Below are 24,921 nucleotides of genomic sequence, written 5' to 3'. Positions count from 1 at the left end.
GCAGGACTACTGCAGCACCACCTGAGCTTCACTCAGCATCACCCGAGCACCACCGCAACTACAACACCACCACCTCAGCGCAGCATCACCCCAGCACAGCACCACCTCAGTATCACTCAGCAGGACAGCACCACTTTAGCGTCACCTGAGGACCACCCAAGCACCATTACATCAGTGCAGCACTACCTCAGCACCATATCAGCATAAGCACAGCAACACTTCAGCAGCACTACCGCAACCCCACATGAGCGTCACTCAGCTGCATCTGAGTACTACCACACCACCTCAACATTGTTCAGCCCCAGCACAGCACCACCTCAGCACCAGCGCAGCACTACCTCAGCACAAGCACAGCACCAGTGCTGCATCAACTGACTACCAACACAGCACCTCATCATCACTTGGCACCACTCAATGCCACAGCATCACTCAACGCCACAGCATCACTCAGCACCACTCAATGCCACAGCACCACTCAACGCCACAGAACCACTCAACACCACAGCACCACTCAACACCACAGCACCACTCAACACCACAGCATCACTCATTGCCCCAGCATCACTCAGCGCCACAGAATCACTCAGCACCACTGAATGCCACAGTACCCCTCAACGCCACAGCACCACTCAATGCCCCAGCACCACTCAATGCCACAACACTACTCAACGCCACAGCACCACTCAGTGCACAGCATTCCTCAACGCAACAGCATCACTCAACGCCACAGCATTACTCAATGGCACAGCATCACTCAATGCTACACTCAATACCACCGCATCACTCAGCACCACTCAACACCACAGCACCACTCAACACCACAGCACCACTCAACGCCACAGCACCACTCAACGCCACAGCACCACTCAACACCACAGCACCACTCAACGCCTCAGCATCACTCAATGCCACAGCATCACTCAGCGCCACAGAATCACTCAATGCCACAGCACCACTCAACGCCACAGCACCACTCAGCGCACAGCATCACTCAACGCCACAGCATCACTCAACGTCACAGCATTACTCAACGTCACAGCATTACTCAACGCAACAGCATCACTCAATGCCACTGCATCATTCAACGACACAGCATCACTCAGCACCACTCAACGCCACAGCACCACTGAATGCCACAGCATCACTCAGCACCACTCAACGCCACAACATCACTCAGCATCACTGAAGGCCACAGCATCACTCAGCACCACTGAAGGCCACAGCATCACTCAGCACCACTGAAGGCCACATCATCACTCAGCACCACTGAACGCCACAGCATCACTCTGTGCAACCATTCAACAACTGGTTCTAATATTTTCTCTCAATGTTTCAAACTTTATTCCAAATGTCACAAAAAGATGTTAATATTTCACTGCTGTTCTTAGATTTGCATCACAATAAAATACAATGAACATAATCTTCCCAAAAGTTATTTACAAAAGTTTAAGCTATTGCCATTATAAAATACAATAACTTTTAGTATTAATTATTTAAAAAAATAAAAGCCATTGTTATTTGTAATATTAATACATCTAAGTCATGTAAATACAACACATATTGCATTACAATGCTATAGGTGTCACGTTTGCAAATTTCGCTATTTTCAAAGCTAACACATAAATAAAATATTTGTCATTTACAATACCAATAGCTGAAACTTTCCTGAAGCGAGAACTATTGCTGTTGCAAATGTTGTTTAACATGTCCTTCAGTACGTTAATTTTTCAGATTGAAGTCTTCAATAGTACCATATATTGTTGGTTTCTTTAAAAACAGAAACCCGTCAAAAATTAGGATACCCATTACCTGCATCACTGCCACACAGAGTGCAGTGAAAGTGAGGAAACGGCACACATTGTGTCCACGCAAGGTACTTCCTGTCGACGAAGGAGCCTTACTAATTGAAATAAAGATCCCTCCTGTATTAGAGTGCGCAAACATTCTATTGTCTCCCTTAAAAACAGAACAGAAAAGGTAATAAAGTTATTTTTATGTTGTATGCAAACTAAAAAGTATTCCTCCTGAAAAGAAATCAAAGCGTTTAGATTGCCAAAAGAATACTTGTTATTCGGATTTTAAACAGAGGATTGTGGGTATGACGCACACAAAGGCCTGTCGTTCGTCTCCGTCCCTCGCTGAGGTCTGCGCCCAGTGCTGACGCACAAGCGGGTGGGGGGGCGGGGTTGGGGGGGGGGGGGGGGGGTGTTCGATCAAAGCACTCTGCTACTGTATGGTGAACAATAACACGCATGCGCATAGGAGGAAATAGGAGACATACAGACGGGGAGGTCCGACCAACGGAGCCTCTCATTAGTCAACAGTGAAAGCAGTGACTTCTGCATACCCACAATCCTCAGCGTAGCAGTGATCGAGGCATCGACTTCCAAGTTTATGCAAGGTTTCTGATACTAATGAAACCTTAACGACTTGTTTATGAATTAACATTAGGAAAAGTAAAAGGTGATTCAATACAGAATTTACTGCGGTTTGTCCTTAATTGTAAATAATTATTTTATAAATTTGTGTTGTGGCAGAAAAGCGCATTTAATGCATTTAAGTTGTAGAACTAAAGAGAACCGAAATATGTACGAAGTTAGAGGAAACTGATTGGGAAATAACAGATAGGCAGCATTTTGGGATACGTTACCACGGGCAATGCCAGGTGTCCTTTTGGGCAGCGACAGAAGGTGCAGTACCATACACTGTTACTAGATGTCCCTGTAGAGTCAGCTGCACAAAGTTCAGTACATTCTGGTGCAGATTTACAAGCCCCTTGCTCCTCTTTTACGCCGCCGCTGCGCCACTTTTGTGACGCAGCGGCGGCGCAAAAGATGCACCATGGTGCAGGGTATTTACAACGTGACGCATCTCTCCCAGATGTGTCACGTTGTAAAGTCCTGCGCCAGAAGGAAGCATTCCATCTCCGGTGGGGTTGGCGTTCCGGCGCTGGAACGCCTCCCAAAAGTGGCTGAGTGAAATCTACAAGATTTCACTCAGTCACTTTTGGGCCCATGCTGCGTCAAAAACCTGCGCCTGCTTGAAGCAGGCGTAAGGGTTGACGCAGCATTGTGGAGATAGAGCCCCCAGAGCATTGCTGGAGCTGTGTCGCGCCTGCGACGCAACTCCAGCAATGCGCCGCTTTTACGGCACAGAGGCGTGATGCATCTGTGCAGTTTTTTCCCCAATGCGGCGCATCCAGGGTGGGGGAGCTGCGGCACACAATTACTAGTGCATCCCTGCTGGTATGCAGGGATGCACCAGTAATTGTAAATCTGCCCCTCTATTTGCAATTGTATATATCGTGGACAAGGACCGAGGGCATCAGAGTGCTTTACAATATGCAGGATATAAGGGTTACATTACTAGTAATTACATTCAAACGATTGCTTCAGTGGGTGTGCGCAGGAATAACCACAAGAAGCAGCTACAGCAATAGGGAACAGGAAATGCACATTAACAGCATAAAAAATGTGCCTAACAAAAATGAATGTGTGTCCTCATGTAATGTAACTGGTGCTATGTAAAGCGCTCTGATACCCGATTCGGGTCAAGTTCGCACAATATAAAACTCTGGAAAAAAAAATGTTGTTGCGAACAGCATCAATGTTGTTGGGGTAAATAAGGATGCAGGTCAGAACACCATGGTTCAAGTACATAAGTCTGTACAGGGTGAATTAACTAAGATGTCTGTCAAACGGAGGAGCTTCAGGCCTAGTAGGCAGGTGGTTAGACGTAGGGATGGAGGTACGGAGTTCCAGATTTTATGTCAGGAATGGAGGCTCTGACTATGCTTCTCATTTCTTTACTGTTTCTTTTCTCATCAGCCAATAAAAACAAAGGGCCATATTATCAAGCAAGGGCGATATGGCCCAAAGTAACCAAAAATACTACAATATCCATGAATTCCCCTTGGGTCACATAACCACCCATATAGAGTATCCCCTATATAATCTACAGACATGCTGACAGTATCCTCTTTCTTTGCTGCTCCGCAGCCAGTTTAGTGCATTCCCATTTACTTTATTTGTTCTTCTATTGGATGTTGTTTATGGGGTATGTCTATTGCTTCCGATTGTTTATTGCTGTTTAGGTTGAGCAGACCTACTCTCAATGCGTGAGCATTGAGAGTGTCTGCTTCAGACCTTTTGTGGCCCGTATTTAGGAATGTAGACAGCTACCAGACGCGCGCTTTGACGAGGTCAGATTTCACCTCGGGAGCGAGCGTCTGGTAGCTGCGCATGCGCGAATCAAATCTCTTGCTCACACACACACACAGGCAGCCCCCACCCCTCTGCATGCACGCACGCACACACACACAGGCGCGCGCATGCACACGCAGGCATACGGCACACATACAGGCACCCATACAGGCACACTATCCCCTACCTCGCATTCTCTCTCAATCACACAGTCACGCATGCGCACACACATTCCCTCGCGCACACACGCACACACGCACTACCCCCCCCACCCCCCCTCAGGCATACACACAGGCACGCACGCACTTCACTCACCGACTGCGCTCTCCCGGCGGGGCTCCTCTCGCGCTCCGCTCCTCACGGCGCGGCGCGTCTCCTCTTCTCAATCGGGGCTCCCTTAGGTCCGAGGAGCCCCGCAACAGGCGCCACACTCCTCCTTCTCATGGCCCCCTCCTGGGGACCCGGGCTACCTCGGACCGGCAGGGCGCTCCATGCGCCGGCAGCTCGGGAGGCGGGACTTCCGGTCGGCCGCGACCGGATTGGCCGGCCGGCCAAGAGCTTCCGGGTCGCCGCGGGACTTGTTTTCCGGAGGGGTTGAATTTGTTTGAACTACAATCCCCAGTAACCTTTAATGGGCGTATCTTGTTTCGGTTCAAGAGCCAGTATCTAGCTTTTGTCTACCGCTCCTTAAGCGTCCTTGCACTCTATTTATTTTGCGCGTGTGTTCTTCAACCATTTTAAGTCCCCTTGCGATTTCTTAGCATCCGATGCACAGGGCTTCCCTTAAGAGCAGCAACTTCCTTCACAACGGTTACTCTTAGTTTTCGAAGGACTTTTAGGATGTTGTCTGCGGCTGCCGCCGATAGAAACAAACAGCCCATCCTGGATGTGCTCCGAGGCTGCGTGGATCCCTATGCCCCCGTTGTCCACGTCCTGGAGGTGGCCTCCGGCTCTGGTCAGCATGCTGCCCACTTTGCCCAGGCATTGCCCAATGTAAGAGGGCAGCCGTCGGAGATGGATAAGAAATGCATAGAGAGGTGAGCTGTGGCACAACATTTTTTTGCAAGTGGAGTGCGTCTTTAGACCGTATATTTGGTATTGGCACGTTATCCCTGTCAGTGTTTCCTGTGACTTATGATATGCTGTGGGCATGTTGTTTTTAATGTTTCCGTGTAAACACTGACAGAGAACACTACAGAGACAGTGAACAGACTTGAACTGTAATAGTGAAAAGGTGAAGCTTAGTCACAGCCACTAATAATAGATTGGGCTTCATTCCAATCCATTGCCGTTTGCCCTCAGCATCACTCCAGACAAGGGGGCAACATATGCACATTATATGTGTCCTTACTTCACTATGAACAGTCCGACCAGTGCCAGGCCATGGTATCTTTTGCCAGAAACACAGCAATCTATTGTGCCCCAGTCACTACTAACTCTAGAACAGATAATGCTATGAGTGTGTGGGTCTCAGAAATGAATATCGAGACAGTTGTTCCTAGAAGCTGGGCAAGAAGCACACTAAACATTGAGAAAGAGAATACACTGGAATTTTGACAGGAAACCCCCTGACACTTGTTTCTCTGTGGGCTCTCACTTGTAATGGGGGCACTAAGGTCTATAAACTGAGTTTTGCAGAATTATAAACTACAAATGTATGTGTGTGTGCGTGTCCTTGTGTGCTTGTCTGTGTGTGTGGTCCTGTGCTGATAAGCAACTGCTCCACCTTTAATGAAATGTGCGGGATTGTTTTGTGGTCAATGTTTTCCGCACTGTGCCTTTGCTCCGAATCACTGAGCAGCAGCTACAGTTTGTGTATGACATACAACGCTCCTTGCTGTAATCAAAGCGTGCCTAGTACTCCACACTACACATATTCTCCTTGGCTTCCACATGCCTGAGTGAAAGCAGCTGTTTTTGGAGATACTAGAGATAGAGAACTGCCGCTTGGTGGTGATAACAACCCTTTTCCCCTTCCACTGACTTGGTTCCCCCAGGCTGCTTGCTCGAGCCAGGGTCACTCCCTCTGTGCATTTCCCTATGGCTCAGAAAGCGATGTTTATCCATTTTTTCCCCTCACCCTCACACCTGCTCACACACCCTCACCCACACTCACTCTCTCACTCACCCTCTCACACCTCTCACACCTCTCACCCTCATCCATCCTCTCACCCCCTCACCCTCACACCCCCTCACCCTCACACCCCTCTCCCTCACATCCTCACCCACCCCTCACACACCCTCTCACCCTCACACACCCTCACCCTCACACCCCCTCACCCCATCAACCTCACCCAGTCACCGTCACTCTCCCTCACCCTCACCCTCACACGCTCACAACCCCACACCCTCACCCTCACAACCCACACCCTCCCCCTCACACCTCCTCACCCTCAGACCCCCACACACCCCCTCACCCTCACACCCCCTCACCCACCCTCACACCCCCTCACCCTCACCCTCACTCCCCCCCACCCCCCTCTCCCTCACTCCCCCTCACCCCCCTCTCCCTCACACCCCCTCACCCTCCCTCAACCTCACACCCCCTCACCCTCCCTCAACCTCACACCCCCTTACCCTCCCTCAACCTCACACCCCTCACCCTCACACGCAATATGTTCTCTCAATGTTCCAAGCTTTATTACAAATGTAACAAAAGATGTTAATATTTCACTTCTGTTCTTGCATTTTCGTCACAATAAAATACACTGAACATAATCTTCACAAAAATTATTTACAAAACTTTAAGCTATTGCCATTATAAATTACAATAACTTCTATTTAAGTATTAATTATTTGAAAAAAATTAAAAGCCATTCTTATTTGTAATATCAATACATGTAAGTCACGTAAATACAACACATATTGCATTACAAATGCTATAGGTGTCACATTTGCGAAAGTTATAACTATTAGCATTGTAAATGACAAAGCTATTATTTTCGCTATTTCCAAAAACAAAACATAAATAAAAAAATTGTCATTTACAATACCAATAGCTCAAACTTTCCTAATGCGAGACCTATTGCATTGCAAATGCTTGTTTATTACTGTCTTCTATTGATTCTGCTTTGCAGCGTGATTTTGTTGATTGGGTAAATTGTACGCTGATGTGCGTTTGTCACTTGTTTATTTACAGGTTTATGCGCCTTATTTTTTTTATAGCGTGCGTGCCTTGGGAACGCTATGCCTCCCCGACCTGGTGCCTTTTCACCCGCGTTGAGTCCCTGTGGAGAGGGAGATTTAAGGGAGCTAGGACACGCATCGCTCCGATGCATAGTCCTCTTTCTGTGTTGACAGGCGGCCTCCACTGCGCATGCGCGGCGGCCATTTTGCTCGTTACAAAGCTGTTTTCTGTCTTGAATGAGCGTGGGAGCAGCACTTTTATTGCTCTTTTCCCACTTGCTCGCACCAGGCTCTCGGTGATGCCCTCTCATATTTCTGAGCGGGGCTGGATAATTTATGCATAGGCTTTGCCTAGAGTGGATCTAGCAAGCTCTCCCTCCACATTTTAAAACATTTCAAACAGTTTAAATTTTCTGTTTACATATAAGTGCATTGACTTGCCTGGGGTTTTGCCACTCCCCCTTATTGAATTTCAGTTGCAACTGCTTACAGACCTTGCCTCTGTAAATTAACTCTTCGTGTGAGAGACAGGCAGTCCTCCAGAATATTATTTTGAGGGGGAATATTTTGAGGAGGAACCCCCTTGGATCCATGGAGCAGGAAATCGTTGAGGCGCTAGATGCAGGAGTCCAGCACTCTGTAAATAGGGCCCTGGTGAGGGCCATAGAGCCACTGACGTTTTATTTATGAACCTACGTCCAGCAACAGGCTTGTTCCCCAGCTCGGGCAGTCGCCCTGGCACCAGTGGGAAAGACTCCCAGAATCCCCACACAGCAGACTTTGCGAAGCTGGCCAAAGCAATGGCTAATGATCATGACTATGGCACTTCCACTAAGGAAGCAACTATCACTAAATTACGTCAGGGAGAGGGCGATGATACCTCCTCGGACTAAGAGTCTGACCAGGAAGAGACCCCTAGAGCCTCCGAAAAATTACGAAAAGTGCGTTATGTTGACGTACCTTCTCAACCTAAGATCCTCACCTTCGAGCCGGCGGAGATAGTTCATCCCAATTTCACTGCCTGGCTTCCGCCTCCAGATATGGCCAAGTTTGTTCAATCTCCCCTTAGGCAGGCATTCAACAAGGATGTGAGAGCGCAACTCAGATCGTAGTGCCCAAGGCCTGACTTGGCAGATAAAGTGGCGGAGACACCGGAGGTGGATCGCTCCATGCTCACATATCTTAAAAAGTACTCCAAGGAACCTAAAAAAGGCATAGACCGGGCATAGAGATCATGCCAGGACAAACTTTTAGAATTGACAAGTCCCCTAACTAAGATATTGGAATTGGGCTTTCGAGCCAAGGAGTCCGCAATGGCTATTAACCCGGAAGAATTGATGTCCAGCTGAAGAACCAGGCCTTTAAGGGCCTAACGGCGCAGGGCACGCCTAAATCTCTGAGTTCACCTGCTTTGTTGTACAGAGACACGGGACACTCTGTTAAGCGTAGACAACAGGATTTATTAGCTGCAGCTATGCACAGTGATCCTAGAAGTACACCAATGGTATGTTCTCAGGAGACTGCCCCTTTACACCGGGGCTCACAGTCTTTTATATTCTTTTACACCTGCATAAGAACACTCCCAATGCGCAAAATTTAAACCAATGAAAAGATTTGTTTTTTGGGAAAAACAAGACGTCACATGATTAAATTATCCACCCCCTAGGTCATGTTTTGACTAACCCCACAGGTGATTCAATAATGGTGTCCCTGAGTTAATCAACAGTGGTAGACATGTTTGTGTATTGCAGAAAAGGCTAATTTGCAAGGTAGGATAAGGCGGGAAGAAGGACAATGAAAACCAACAGATGGTTTGAGACAAGGATTAGTGAGTCGGGACAAGAATACTGAAGGCCAACAACCAGTTTAGATAAGGATTAGTGAGTCGGACTGATTTCTGGAATTGACTTCACCTCAAGGATAGAGGTGTTAGTTGATACGTGGCAGTACGAAGGGCAAGAGTTATCTGTTCGCCGCGCTGCCGGAGTGAGTGCAACACAAAATGGAGTCGGAACCAAATTTCCTCACAGCGAGCGACGTCGTTCAGTACTTATAAAACTCGATCCTAAATTGGCAGAGCTTTCTTCCTCTGAATCAGGTCCCCTAGCTCAGGGCCTCCTCTTCGGCCAACCCTTTTTTCAAGGAGTTGACAAAGTTTGACACCACTTTTAGTGGTTTGGATAAGGCCCAGGGATCCCTTAAATGAGCTTTCTGTCCGTTTTTGGTAGGGCCAGGCGATACCGAGGGCGGTCATTCGGCCGTGGTTACAGCCAAGGCGCCCATGTGGTCAGTACCAGCAGCAACGAGGAGGCTACCAGACCCCAGTTACAATGGTAACTCCTCCTTCTATCCAACCCGTCGATCCAAGAACAGATTCTGCAAGGGCAGATACAGAGGAAATCAGGGCGGTCAACAAGGTACCGGAAATTCAGGTGGGACTGATTCCGTCTACGGAAATAATGTTGGGAGGCAGGATACAGTTTTTTCAGCACAAGTGCCACTGGATCTTGCAGGATGCATGGATCTTAGAAACAGTGCAGGGGTACAAGCTAGAGCTTTACAATTCCCCCAATCATGTTTTTCCTCTACCCCAAATGTATTTTTCTCAACAAGATAAGGACTTTATCTCCAAAGAGATATATTCTCTCCTAATGAAAGGTGCCATAGTGGCCACGGACCCTCATCCCCGTGTCTTCATCAGCAGCATCTTCCTAGTCGAGAAGTGGGGTGGATCCAGGATAGTTTTTTAATCTTAGGGGCATATTAGCAAGGGCACTATTGCCACTTTAGCTGGAAATTTTCCTTCTAATGCGGCGATAATTTTATCGCCCTATTAGCAAGCTGTCGCTAACAGCAGTTAGCGACAGCTTTTAGGAGAAAGCGACCGGTTTGGGGCCCACTTTGCATGTCAGCGATATTTATCGCTAATGACATGCACAGTGGGCGTACCGAACCTGTTAGCGACTGAAAGCAGTCGCTAACACAGCTATCACCTACTAGCAAGGCAGGCTGTGCGATTAAAAAAGTTGTGCTAAGTGTGATTATCGCCAGAACCTAACGCCTGCTCAGACCATGACTTAACCTGTTTATCCAATGAGAGGTGGATATTCAGGTTAAGTTCCTATTGGCGTTAATGCCTGAATATCGCTGGATTTCCAGCGATATTCACCCATTGAGCCGCTATCGCCGGATATTTTATCGCATTAGAGATAAACGTTGCTATTAGCATGTGATCTCTGCGATAATATCTGGCGATTGGCAGCAATAAAAAAAAATGCGCTAAGCCCTTTTCACGATAAATATCGCTATTTGTTGCTAATATGCCCCTAAATGACTTCAATGGATGGGTAGTATATCGACATTTCAAGATGGAGGGCATCCATCTTCTACGTGACCTCCTTCAGGAGGGGGACTGGATTGTCCGTCTGGACCTGAAAGGTGCTTATCTGTCTAGTACCATATATGCACCGCATCAACATCTTATACAGTTCCACTGGCAGGGAGTGTGGTATGAATACAGAGTCCTTCCCTTCGGCCTCGTATCAGCACCTTGGTGCTTCATGAAACTCCTTTGGCCAGTAGTGGAATCATTGAGAGCGCAGGGAGTTTGCCTGATTATATACATGGTCGACCTCATCATCATGGCTCGTTGTCCTCAACTAGTGATGATCCATCTAGAATGGGTGATCAATCTTTTACAGAGTCTCGGTTTTATTGTAAATCCACAAAAATCAATCTTAAATCCAACTCAATCGATCAAATTTGGGGGTTTTCTGAAGACTTAAGGAGTTGTCAACTCCTCTTGCCAGCTCAGAAGATCAGGTCTATCAAGAGAGAGTTGAGGTTGATTTTGCGCAAGCAGAATGTGTCATTGAGATCTGTAGCCCGGATCGTAGGGCTGTTAGCCTCTTCAATTCAGGCGATCTTCTAGGGTCCCCTTCACTACCGTGTGCTTCAACGGCTCAAGATTCGACATCTCCAGAAAGGCCTTGGATACTCATAACAGATTCCTCTCTTCGAGGAGGCGAGGTCGGAGATGTTGTGGTGGCTGGACCACATGGAGGCCTGGAACGGCCGAGCCCTATTTGGATCTACCCCGGATGTAGGGGTAGAATCCGATGCTAGACGGTGGGTTCGGAAACCCGCTGCGGCCAGATTTCCACGGGTAGCAGCAGGTCACAGGAGGAACTTTCCTTGCAAATCAATTGCCTGGAACTCCTGTCAGGCTCATTTGCGATTAGCTGCCTTTCTCCCTGAAAAACCTACGATTGTATCCTGCTTCGCTGGACAACGTGTCAGTGGTATGCTATGTGAACAAGCTAGGGGGATTTTAGCAGAGATTGCAAAGGATTTTTTGCACTTTTGTCTTCAAAACAATGGGGCATATTATCAAGGGAGTTTATCTACGCTTTTTTGGCTTTAAAAGCCAAGAAAGCGGAGATAAAATTATCTCCCTATTCCCTAGCTGTCACTAACACCAGTTAGCGACAGCTAGTAGGAGATAGCGACCATCTTGGGCCCCACTTTGCATGTCAGTGATATTTATCACTAATGACATTCAAAGTGGGCGTGCCAAGATGTTAGAGACTGAAAACAGTTGCTAACATCGCTATCTTCTATTACCAACTTTTGGAGATATTCGCGCTAAGCGCGAATATCTCCAAAAGCTAACACCTGCCCTGAGCAGTTCTTAGCCATGTTATCCAATGGGAGGTGGATAACATGGCTAAGAGCATTAGCTCGGTAATGCATGAGTATCGCTGACTTTTCAGCGATATTCATGCATTACGGCGATTTTTATCGCATTTGCGATAAACCTTGGTAATACCAAGGTTTATTTTCAGTAAAAATCGCCGCAGCTCAGCAGTAAATTTTTGTCTCTAAACAAGCAATAGCGATAATTATCGCTATTGCTTGGTAATATGCCCCAATATTTCGGTGATAGCAGAGTTACTTTCGGGCTGCACCAACGAGCCGTTTGACAATCCCGGCACCAGTGGGATTTCAGCGACTGGAAAGTCCATCCATGGGTTTTCCAGTCGCTGAACCGTCTTTGGGGCCCCTGCCAGATAGATCTATTCACATCACGCCTCTGCAGGCAACTCCCAGCCTTTTACAGCTGGAGTCAGGATCCGGAGGCTCTTGCCACAGATGCGTTTCTACAGGACTGGCCGACAGCTCTATGCAATTTCTTCCCGCCGTCCATGATGATTCCCAGAGTTCTGGCGCAAACCAGACATCATCAGTCAAAGTTGATTCTGATCACTCCACTCTGAAGAGCGCAGGCATGGTCCCCAGTACTTCTGAAGATGCTTTGGGGCATATCAACAAGGGGGCGTTAAAAAATTATCGCCGCTTTTGCAGCCGTTATCGGCCGAAAAGCGGCAATAATTTTAACGCCCTATTAGCAAGGACATGCTAACGCGTGAATCCATGCTTCTTCACACTTTCCCTCAACGCCCAGCTTTGCATCTCTAATGAGATGCAAAGTGGGCGTTCCTCCCCAGGATAACGGGTGAAATGTCGCTAAGCGGCATTTCTCCTATTATCAAGCATCACGCAAAGCAGCATAGCGACAGGAGAAGTAGTGATAACCTCTGTTATCACTACTTTCCTTACGCCTGCTTTGAAACTGACTTAGCCATGATATCCTTTGCAAGGTGGATATCATGGCTAAGCATGTGTGGCCCGATCAGCAAGTTATCTGCTAAAGTTGTGCGATTATCGCTGGATTTCCACACAGTTAGGCTGCTTGCCTCTGAATTTTATCGCTGTGGAGATAAGCGTTGCTGATAGCACGGTATCTCTGTGATAAAATTCAGAGTTGGGAGGCGATAATTATCCTAGCGCTAAGTGCGCTTAGCGATAATTATCGCCCGCTCTTGATGATATGCCCCTTTGTGCGGTGCCGATCCTTCTTCCACAGCGGTGGAACCTGTTGCTGGACCCTCTGAAGGCTCTGCATCCTTTGATAGAATCAGGGCAACTACCTCTTGTAGCATGGCGGGTTTCAGGGACAGATGGAAGATCTCAGGCCTTTTACAAGATGCTGACAGATTTATCAGCGAGGCATGGTTAACTAACACCCACAAGCGATACTCTTCGGGCTGGAAACAATGGTGTAGTTGGTGCTCTCGATGGGAAGTGGATCCCATTAAAGCACATGTCTACTACATTGTAAACTTTCTAGCTTCCATTGTGGCTTCGGGTTTAGCCTATAGAACAGTGAATACATTTCCGGTCCGCCATTTCTGCAGATCACGTGTCAGTGGATGGTCAATTTAAGAATATGGGCGACTTGTCCATTTACTAAAAGAACTGAAAGCCGACATTTATTAATAATGTGGTGATGAAACGTTCACTGTTAACCACCCTCCTCTAATCAGATCCGAGTTAGCAGTTATTGTAGCAGTGTTAATTAGTATTTCTTAAGCATCACACTGTTAGACCTGCCAGCTTTTTGGGTGGTCTGCCCTTATTTATTTTTTTTGGTCCCTTTCTGCTTCTCATTATTTTTGTCCACCAGTCCCTTTTTGTGTGGCCTTAGGTCTCCGGGTGCCCCACCACTGCTAATCAGTGGTGAAGTACAGGTGCGCCTTTCTAAAATGGTGGGTAGATAGGGTTCTTAAGATGGACGCCTGGCAGGAATTACCTCAGAGCTTTGGTCCATAGGATAGCATTAGGGGATTCTAGAACCTTCCAGTAGCCTCTAGTGACCAGGGCCCAGGCTATATAAGGGAGGACAATGGGCGGCCATGTTGTCACTGCTGGGTTGGCTGGAGTGTAGACACCTGTGACAGGGGGTTGGTGCCTTAGGCTTTCCTGATTGCTCTTAGGGGCTGCGTGATGGTTCTAGGTACTGCCCTCCTTCCTTTTGATCTGACCCTGCCTGTAAAAGAAGATCTAACAGAAACATAACTCAAGTGGCCATTCTTCAAGGACACTAATCCAGATTAATTGCTGGTGAGTGCATGGGAATCTGGCCCCAGTTTCGGAAACCTCTGTGGGTGTCACTATGAACTCCAGGACATAGCGGAGTATGGGACCTTCGCCCTGACCCTCGTGGAGAAGTGGGGCCTGAACTTGACCCTGTTGTGCCTTACCAAAGTGGGAGATTGCAAGCTGTGCCTGCGTTCAGGATTTGCCTTGGTCTGCCAGCGTTTTGGCCCCCCTGTCGCCTCTAACGCCTCACAACATTCATTCTGTACTCTTCAAGGACTCTGTGGCGCCATGGCTGCCCAGCGAGATTAAGTCGCTAAGGCAGGAGCTGCTGAGAGAATTTCCAGTGACTGGCGTGTGGAGAAGGAAGCGGCGCAAGTCCTTGGGAGGCGACGCTGAACGGGGTTGCTAGGTAACCGACCTCTTGCCTAGAGCGCCGCCTCGCACAAGGAAGTCAGAGCCTTCTTCGGGACGGAAGCCCACGCGTACTCCAGCGGAGCACAGCCACCCGCTGACGGCCTTTCCGGTATCTGAGAGCAGGCGTCCGGAGTCCCGTTCCCTTCGAGGCTCCCCAAAGCCACGCAGCACCATCAGGTTGTGGCCCCTCCCCGCCTCAGGTAAAGCGTTTGAGATCCTGAGCGGGAAGACTAGGATTGTGCAGCCTCCTCAGCTTGCCTCAGGAGTGGAGAACACAGGCACCCAGGTATCGGGGGCGACATCAAGGAGGAAGGGGCTGTTATAAGGAGGAGGGATAAGAGATTGGGGAAGGGGAGTGAACGGTGCCACGAACTAGCCCCGAGGGCACCACCTCTCTGAGCCCTGCATGACTGGCACATCTGATGACAAAGGGATTTCAATCTTCCTTTTCTAGTAAGCCTCCCGAAGCACTTTCACTTATATAGAGGTGGCAAGGAGTCACAACCGCGAATCTGGGATTGGAGGTGACTCTAGTCAAAATGCCCGCATCAGCCTAATTTAAAAGTAATGATGAAAGAAATCTGCTGAAGTAAAACGTCGCTTATTTGTATGTTTATTTCAACTGGATGCCCATAATTGTAAGAGTGTTAAATCAGGTATTTACCTGGCCAGATTCATGACAACCAGTTACAAGAGGTATAATTGAAGAATACTCACCTACTGAAGGTAAATTTCATTATATCCTAAACACTGGTGTTTGAACTACTGTACTGAAGTAAGATATATTGAGCAGTTAATGTATTTAAGCTTTGAAAGAGAAATGTTCAGGGCTGGATTTATAAAATATTGGAAACCTCACTCATCTTAAGTAAAAAGATAAAGCTAATCCATTTTCTATTTACCAGACTGTGTGGTGTCATTTTTGGTGGGCTTGCATTGGGGTGTTGTAGTGTGTGTGATGCAAGCACGTCACATTTGCCTTCCAGATTAGCTTTTCCACGCTGCGCCATGCTACCCAAATTGGCTGGTAAACCCGGTTCCAACACACACAACATGCCTTTTAATACACTATGGGGCATATTTAAAAGCCCCTTGCGTCACTTTTACGCCGACGTGCGTCACTTTTGTGACGTAGAGGCGGCGTAAACAATGCGCCACCATGCGACATATTTAAAACGTGACGAATCTAGTGAGATGCGTCACGTTGTAAAGCCCTGCACTACATTATACCTGTAGGCAGGGTGGGCGTTCCGTCGCAAGGAAGCCCCGTAAAGGTGACGCAGTAAAATCTACAATATTTCACTGAGTCACTGTTACGACCCTGCTGCGTCAAAACCTTACGCTTGTTTGTAGCAGGCGTAAGGAGTGACGCAGCACAGCAAGTATAGGGCGCCCCTGAGCAGTGCTGGAGTTGCGTCGCGCTTGTGACACAACTCCAGCACTGCGCCATCTTTACGCCGTCAGTTGCGTCACGCATCTGCCTATCCGTGCGCCACGGGGCGGCGGGTAGTTTTGCGTGACGCATCTTTCTTGTTGCATCCCTACTGATTTGCAGGGATGCGCCAGAAGTTGTAAATCTGCCAATATGTGCACAATTTGCAGTGCAAGCCATTCACAACACATTCTACTCACCATATTATTACATCTTGAGTTATTTACGTTTGGTTAGGATTAATTTCATGCATTTTGCGAAGCGGTTTACCATCATGTAATGTATAGGTGCACATTAGTATTCTATCTACTCAACATTAGTATATATTACGGGGGTACTCAACAAGAGCGGGTTTCTTTTTGGAATCCCCGCCCCATCATAACCTTTATATCCTGCTTATCAGGGGCGCCTGCTGCTTATTGTAAAGCGCTCTGATGCCCTTGGTTCTTGTCCACGCTATATACAATTGCAAATAGAAGGTACTGCGGTTTGGGCCGCTGACTCTACAGGGACACCTGGGCCAGCCCGAGCTATTGCATCCCACTGCTGTCAATCTGTATTTCCTCTCTCCTATTGGTTCCCTCTCCCCCTTGTATATACTTAGGGGCAGATCTACAAGAAAGTGCTACAGCTTGGCACCGCAAGCCCTTTGGCTGCGCCACGCTGCAACACTTTCAGAGCAGCGGAATGCAACATATTTACAAGAATATGTTGCATTTCTCTGCTCTTCCCTGCACTGGCACACAAACACCTGCCAAGCGCCGGCACAGGTACCCTTGCTCTATGGTGCAAAGATGCCTGCGCCATGGGGAGATTGTTTTTGTGCAGGAAGGGGCACCTTCCTGCACAAAAACAATCACTAAAGGCTATTTCCTCTTTCAATGCGTGCTGCACAGCACGCATTGAAAGAGGTAAAAACGAGGAGAAATGAAAACATTCTTCTCGTTGCGCCTCCCTACGGCATTCAGTGGCATCTCCAGATTATCGATTCCTTGTAAATCTGGAGATGTGTCTTGTTCTATGGGTGTTGCGTGGGAACACCTACAGCAACACCCATGGAACGCCTCTTCAGCGCAAAGTGCTGCGTCTGAAGGGAGGAAAAGTCACGCAGGGTGGCTTTTCCTCTCCTTGTAAATATGGAGGAGCCCCCTGCGCCACCAGTACGTCACGAAAAGTGACGTACTGGTGGCGTTGGGGGATTATTTACAAGCACCTTGCTCCACTTTAGTGTCATGGAAAACGTGACATATGGGTGGCGCAAGAAGCTTGTACATAACTTTTTTTTTACATAGAAACACGGATAGTAAGCTTATTCAACAGAAGTAACATTAATCCTACGAAAATTTAACAAGTACCTGAACGTATCACATAGAGCGCTCTGACTATGTAATTAACCTTAAATGTCATGATTGCCTTTGCTCGTTTGAAATTCACGTAACGTTGGTTTCTAAGAATAGAAACTTCTGACTATGTAATTAACGTTAAATGTCATGATTGCCTTTGCTCATTTGAAATTCACGTAACGTTGGTTTGTAAGAATAGAGGGGCATATTACCAAGCAATAGCGATAATTATCGCTATTACTTGGTTAGAGACAAAAATTTACCGCAGAGCTGCGGCGATTTTTACCGCAAATAAACCTTGGTATTACCAAGGTTTATTGCAAATGCGATAAAAATCGCCGCAATGCATGAATATCGCTGAAAAGTCAGCGATATTCATGCATTACCGAGCTAATGCTCTTAGCCATGTTATCCACCTCCCATTGGATAACATGGCTAAGAACTGCTCAGGGCAGGTGTTAGCTTTTGGAGATATTCGCGCTTAGCGCGAATATCTCCAAAAGTTGGTAATAGGAGATAACGATGTTAGCGACTGTTTTCAGTCGCTAACATCTTGGCACGCGCACTTTGCATGTCATTAGTGATAAATATCACTGACATGCAAAGTGGGGCCCAAGATGGTCGCTATCTCCTACTAGCTGTCTCTAACTGGTGTTAGTGACAGCTAGGTAATAGAGAGATAATTGTATCTCCGCTTTCTTGGCTTTTAAAGTCAAAAAAGCGGAGATAAGCCCCCTTGATAATATGCCCCAGAAACTTTCAAAAAATTAACGCAACAATCTACATCACTGCCACACAGAGTGCAGTAACAACAAGATTGCTTCTTTACAATACTCCAGTTAAGGCAAACTGACAAAACAAGTATCCCTCCTTTATTAGGGGCGCATACAAATTTATTCTTCCATAATAAGAAGGCAGTGAAAGCTGACAACTTTCTCTTTCTTTTGCCTACACGTAACAAAGGTATTTCTTCCTATTAAAAGAAAATCAAATTGTTTAAGAGTTCCCAGAGAATACTGTGAATGTAGATTTTGCGCAGAGGGTTGTGGGTATTCAGAGGTCATTGCCTGCACTGGTTACCATGAGAGGCTTAGTCGGTCAGAGCTCACAGTCTGTTTATATTCTGTTGTCTCCTGTGCGCATGCGTTTGGTTGTGCGCATGCGCACTTTAAATTTGGTCTGGAAACTTGTATTTTTGAGCTTGTATTTTTGAGCTCCCAGTATGGCAACAGTGTACCTTGATTGGACCTCGGTCGTGCGTCACAGAGCTCACATCAGGGACGGTGAGTAACGAGACGGGAGGGGCGGGGGGAGTTGTGTGTGTGAGTGCGTGCTTTTGCGCGCGCGTGTGTGTCATACCCACAATCCTGTCAAAATCTGCATACCAGTTATTTTGTGGGCAAGCTAAACACTTTAATTTCCTTTTCATAGGAAGAATCACCTTATTGTTGAGAACACAACGCAAAAATAAAATGTTGAGCTTTTGATGCTTTTTTTTTTTAAGGGAAGACAACGGTATTATGCGCCCCCTAATATAGAAGGGACCCTTGTTTTATATAAATGGCTGAAAACAATCGATGAACGATGAATTGGCAGTGAGGCGATAAAGTGTAGCAAAGCTTTCTGGGGGCTTATTGCAAAGGATTTTTGGAGTCTGTTGAAAGAATGCTTGGAAAAAAATGTTTTACCCCCCTCCTTTCCACAGGGCATCATCAAACTGCTGGAGAAAAAGGGGGACAAGCTGGACATCAACAATTGGAGGCCAATCACCCTCTTGAATGTGGACAGTAAGATCCTAAGTAAAGTCCTGGCAGGAAGATGCAGAAAGGTGCTGGCCTCCATCGTGCACCCAGACCAAACATGTGCGGTCCCTGGAAGGAAAATCTGGGACAGCTTGACCATCATCAGAGACACCTTGTGGTTAGCGAAAGACAGGGGGAATCCACTTGCTATCTTGGCCCTTGATTTCCAGAAAGCCTTTGACTCCCTAAGTCAAGAATACCTTTTTAAAGTGCTCAGGAAAATGGGATTCCCAGAAGGCTTCATCCAAACTATTGGCTTAATATACACTGGATGTGAAAGCCAGGTCTTTATAAATGGTACACTATCTGAGGGGTTCCACATTGAATCAGGAGTCAGACAGGGATGCCCCTTATCACCGGCACTCTTTGTATGTGCAATTGAACCTCTCCTATGCGCCCTGAGGGGTTCCACATTGAATCAGGAGTCAGACAGGGATGCCCCTTATCACCGGCACTCTTTGTTTGTGCAATTGAACCTCTCCTATGCGCCATCAGGAAGGACAAGTGCATAACTGGCCCTCTGGTACCGGGCAGCCAAGGCAAACAGGTCAAATGTGTAGCATACATGGACGATGTCACCATTGCTTGCACTGACGCTAGATCCATAAAAAGAACTTTCCTTATAACCCAACTCTTTTCCCTAGCAGCTGGGCTACAGGTGAATGGGGAGAAAACACACTGCATGACGGTGGGACAGTGGGACAAACTGTCTCAGCTGCCAGTGAAACCTTCCAAAGACCCAGTAAAAATACTGGGGATTCTTTTTTCACAGGACATGAAGGGAGAAATAAACTGGGAGAAGATCCAGACAAAGCTCAAGCAGAAAATGGCGCTCTGGACAACAAGAAAACCTTCCATGGAAGGGAAAGTCTTGGTGCTGAAAGCAATATGTCTACCAATCCTGATGTTTATTGCCATGATTTTCCCTCCATCATACAGGTGGACAAAAGTGACACAAAGACTTTTTGCAAACTTCTTTTGGGGGTCAAAAATTGAAAAACTAAAAAGAGAGACAGTTTTCAAACTACCCACAAAAGGAGGGAAAGACCTGCCAAACCTCCATGACTTCCTGATGTCACATTTTGTTAAAAACGTACTGGGGAATGCAAAGAAAGACTCACATGTGGCTGCCTACACACTGTTTGCTACAAGCTTCATCTTATCAAGAGAGGGCATATGTAAACTGGAACATACAAAGCCTTTTTTTTACTAGAACCACCCCCTGCGTACAAAGGCATCAAACCTTTCTTCAAGAAGCTGGAAGAGAGGCAAATTCAAGCGAAGGACATCACACCCCAGATGGCCTTAAGCAAAGAACTGAAAGAAACGACTCAGTGACAATGGTAAACAACTTATCAGAGAAGCAATCAGGGAAGGTGTGGGAGATGGTGAACCACAAAGACTTGACAAACTCCCAGAAAGACTTGGCATGGATGACGGTATCCAAATGCCGACCAGTGAAGAAATTCCAACCTGCAAGGAAACTGGCAAAAACAGCAAGATGCCCAACACCAGGCTGTGCAGCAGATGAATCCCTGATGCACTTCATTTGGAACTGCGGCGGAGCACAAAGCATGTGGAAGGCAATGGGACAGCTCATTAAAGAATTAACAGGACAGGCATCCCTGTCCTATGAACTGGTTCTATATGGGTTGGGCATGAATTGCAATGCAAATAAAGAAAGGACACTATGGAGAATAATAAACTGCGTGAAAGAGGCGATGTGGGAAAACAGGAACCTTTCCCTGTACAAACACCAAGCAATCACGGAAAAAGAATGCCAAAAACTTGTTTTCACTAAAATGTTCTCTTACATGTGCATAGACACCCATAGATTTGGACAAGAGTGGGCAAAGGAAACCTGGAAAATCAGGAGTTGGTCTGGATGGGTAAAATGAGAAATCTTGATGGAAAACCACCAAAGAAAGCCTTGTGCGCTTCTTTGAGAATGGTTAAATGTACAGCACCCAAATATAAGGGACTGCTTAAAATGTAAACCTGACAAATAATTTTAAATAAAGTATATTTTTACAACAAAAAAAAGTAAGAAAGAAGCTGCCGGATGCTCAGTTGTTAGACCCTACTACTGGGCCTTCGATTTCTGGCTTGAGAAACTCTGGCTTGTCCGGAGCATGACTGCGCCGCAGAGAATAGGCACCCGGGTGAAGAGCGTTCCTGCACACAGCTGCAGGAACATCGGAATTTGGGTGCTCGTGCGGCTGGGCCTTCGATCTCTGGCTTGTTGTCCGGAGCAAAAGAGGAAAGGCACCCGGGTGAAGGGTGTTCCTGCACAAAGCTGCAGGAACATCGGAATTTGGGTGCTCGTTTTATGCTTTTCCTGGCCTTTCCTGAAGTCCATCTGCCGATGGGGGGAGCCGACCCCGTCGAGGAAACCTGGGCTGTGAGCCAGGTAGGGCCACTTCTGCGCATCGAACCGAGGGATTTACCGTGACCTCTCGTGGCTTGCGTCCGTCCAAGGGCCCTGTAGTGTCCTGCGAGACACGTTCTAGTGTCTCGACAGGCACTGGTCTAGTAGCCACTCCCCCTATGGGAGTGGACACACGGCACCCCACACCCATCCACCACCGGCGTCACGGGTGACCTGAGCCTGCTAATAAAGAGGCCCGGGTGCTCGTGGCCAGTTACTACTACGCATCTCCCAGTGATGGTGTCCGTTATTTGTGTGATGTGGGCCTGAGGCCCACCACGACAGGCCCCTAAGGAGGGTGCAGGGCTCTGCACATGACAAGAATCCACTGAGGCCCGTGGTCTCACGTCTGAGTATACCCTTCCTTAATTATTTTGTCCACCACAAGCGTGGAAGGGTATACTCAGACGTGAGTCCCTTGCTCATTGCACCATCAGGATTCAAGCAAGCCGGGCCAAAGACAGCTGAAATGCCAGAAACCGGTCCCCGGTAGCTTGTTTCCTTCCCAGTGAAAGAATTGGCTTGGTAGTTTAGTTTGCCCTGTTCCCATGATACACTGGGCCAGGGACAGACTAATTTGCATATAGCCAGGTTCTGAGCTGGGATGGTGCAGTGAGCTAAAAAACGGTGTTGGTTTAAGCCCTGATCTCTTGACTGGGTAAGAGTATTCTGCTTAATTCAGAAACTCTGTCCATCACCACCCCCTGTTGTTTAATTACATAGTATGACATCACTATCCCACGGGTAGAAGATAGCTAGTGGCCTGTCCTCCACCGTCGTATAGCTAGCTCTTCCTTGTGTACACTGAGACATACCCTATTCTCCACGGAGGGTGGACGCTTTAATGTGCGGCTTAACTTTGCGCTAAAATCTAACTAATGGTAATATACATGGTGCTTTAATTTTCCTTTATGTTAATGGCTTTAGGACTTTGGGAAACGTGTGCGGCTCCAGAGGCAGTTTACCTGAGATGGCCATACCAGGGGTAGGTTTCCGCGTCTTTCTGCTTCCGTGCCTCCCCGGCCCCGTTCCCGCCCCCCTACCGCTGCCTCGGCTCCCAGTTCCCGCCCCCCTACCGCTGCCTCGCTCTCCGTGTCTCCCCGGCCCCGTTCCCGCCCCCTTACCTGCACAACCAGTCCGCAGGCATGGCGAGAAAGCCCCTTCAAGTTAGTGGATAGCTAGCTCTTCTTTGTGTACACTGAGACATACTCTATTCTCCACGGAGGGTGGACGCTTTAATGTGCGGCTTAACTTCGCGCTAAAATCTAACTAATAGTAATATACATGGTGCTTTAATTTTCCTTTATGTTAATGGCTTTAGGACTTTGGGAAACGTGTGCGGCTCCAGAGGCAGTTTCCCTGAGATGGCCATGGCCAGGGGTAGGTTTCCGCGCCTTTCTGCTTCCGTGTCTCCCCGGCCCCGTTCCCGCCCCCCTACCTCTGCCTCGCTCTCCGTGTCTCCCCGGCCCCGTTCCCGACCCCCTACCTGCACAACCAGTCCTTGGCCTCTCTGCTGCGTGCACAGATGCACTCGTGTGCCTCAATTGTGAGGGAGGAGCAAGCTGTTTAAATGGACAGGGTGAAAAAGAATATGTGCTTACAGCGGATACGGGAAGCACGTGCAGGGGTGTGGGTGGGGGGCTGCAGAGGATCAAACATGAAGCACGTGCAGGGGTGGGGGGCTGCAGAGGATCAAACATGCAGATTGAGAATCAGACTTGGAGGAAAATGTGCGCCGTCTGCGGCTGCCGGAGCCAGGAGATCCATTATCAAGGTGAGGAGGGGTTAGTGGGTGCTCTAGAAAAACATGCGTGTTATCGAAATGCTCAAAGGTCAGCGTGCACCTTCCTCCCTCTTTCACACTTATTTAACACAGCCTGTTATCGCTTGAGAGAACTTCTGGGGGGGGGGGAGGAAGAGGGGGTATTCCTCATACAAGTGCGAGTTCCTGTCGAGTGTGTGTGTGTAACTTCTACAGGCCCGGGTGGAAACTCTGGCGGGGGCTGTGCAGTTGCACATGTGTCTTCTGGGCGTGTTTGTGCGGCGAGCGTTGGCAGGGTGTCCTTACCCAGCGTGTGATTACTTGTGCACACAAGCCAGGGATGTTTCACGAGGTAAGAGAGTTTCTTATTTTTAAAAAATTTACTTTTTAACACCCCGCGCGGCCCCCCCCGCCCGCACCCCCAAGTCCCGTCCCCCCCACCCCCCAAGTCCCGTCCCGTCCCCCCCCCCAAGTCCCGTCCCGTCCCCCCCACCATTTGGGCCGTACAGATGATGGAAATTTATTCTACCATAGTTAACATATATCATTTGGTCTGATGAGAATAAAGACGATAACAACTCTGGGTCCTGTCTCATCAGGATGCAACTTGAACCCAGATCATACGCCCTGACTTCTCATGCTTGTTGAAGTGGCCTGAGAGATTACCAATTTTAAGAACTATTTCTTTCGAAGTCTGGAAATGAGGAGGTAAGTCAGACTTATTGTTGATACAGTCTGCATATTTCACAGAACTTCTTTGCAGCTACCTTAAGTCAGTCCTTTTGACCCTGTTGTAACCTTTGGTGACTTTGATGATATCGACCACCTGATGTAACCAAGCTGTAAAAGTGGGGTTGGTGGCAGCAATCCTGGCATGGCTTTGGTATCTGTTTGGAATGGCACACTTTTTATTTATCTAGAACAGTGCAAGGTAAAAAAAATGTTTAACACATGTTCTAATATCTTGGTCTTTGACTTGTGTTCAGATTGGTCTACGTGCCATATAGTTCATGGGATTTCTGAGTTGCTGTTATTAAGGGGATGGAAGCTTCTGACCATTTATGGTTGTCCCCGTCCTTATGTTCTCATTTTTGGTTTATAACTTCTTGAACTAGAGTAACTCATTATTCCTCTAATAACAAGTATATCTTTTCCGGAAAACCAACTGGCTCTGCAGATTTTCCTTTATTTATTCCAGTATTTTCTAAAGTGTTAATTTAGGGAATTGGATATCCTTAAACAAAGTAGCTTAACTTCCTAGTTGAAATATTCTCCCTATAGGTCAGAACTATGATCTTGAAACTCCAAATATATTTCCCTTACATTTTCTATTGTTGTTGAAATATTATTTCTACTTTTTTTTGCCTTGGTCTTCTACAATAGAATGACATTCCTAGCATACAATTCTCCAAAAGCAACCCCACCTCAGCTTACTCAAATTATGATTCAGTATGCCTTACGCCTAAGAGC

The sequence above is a fragment of the Lissotriton vulgaris genome, chromosome 4_1 (genome assembly GCF_964263255.1).
Source record: "Lissotriton vulgaris chromosome 4_1, aLisVul1.2, whole genome shotgun sequence".
Taxonomy (NCBI): Eukaryota; Metazoa; Chordata; class Amphibia; order Caudata; family Salamandridae; genus Lissotriton; species Lissotriton vulgaris.
Note: the sequence above shows the minus strand (reverse complement) of the source record.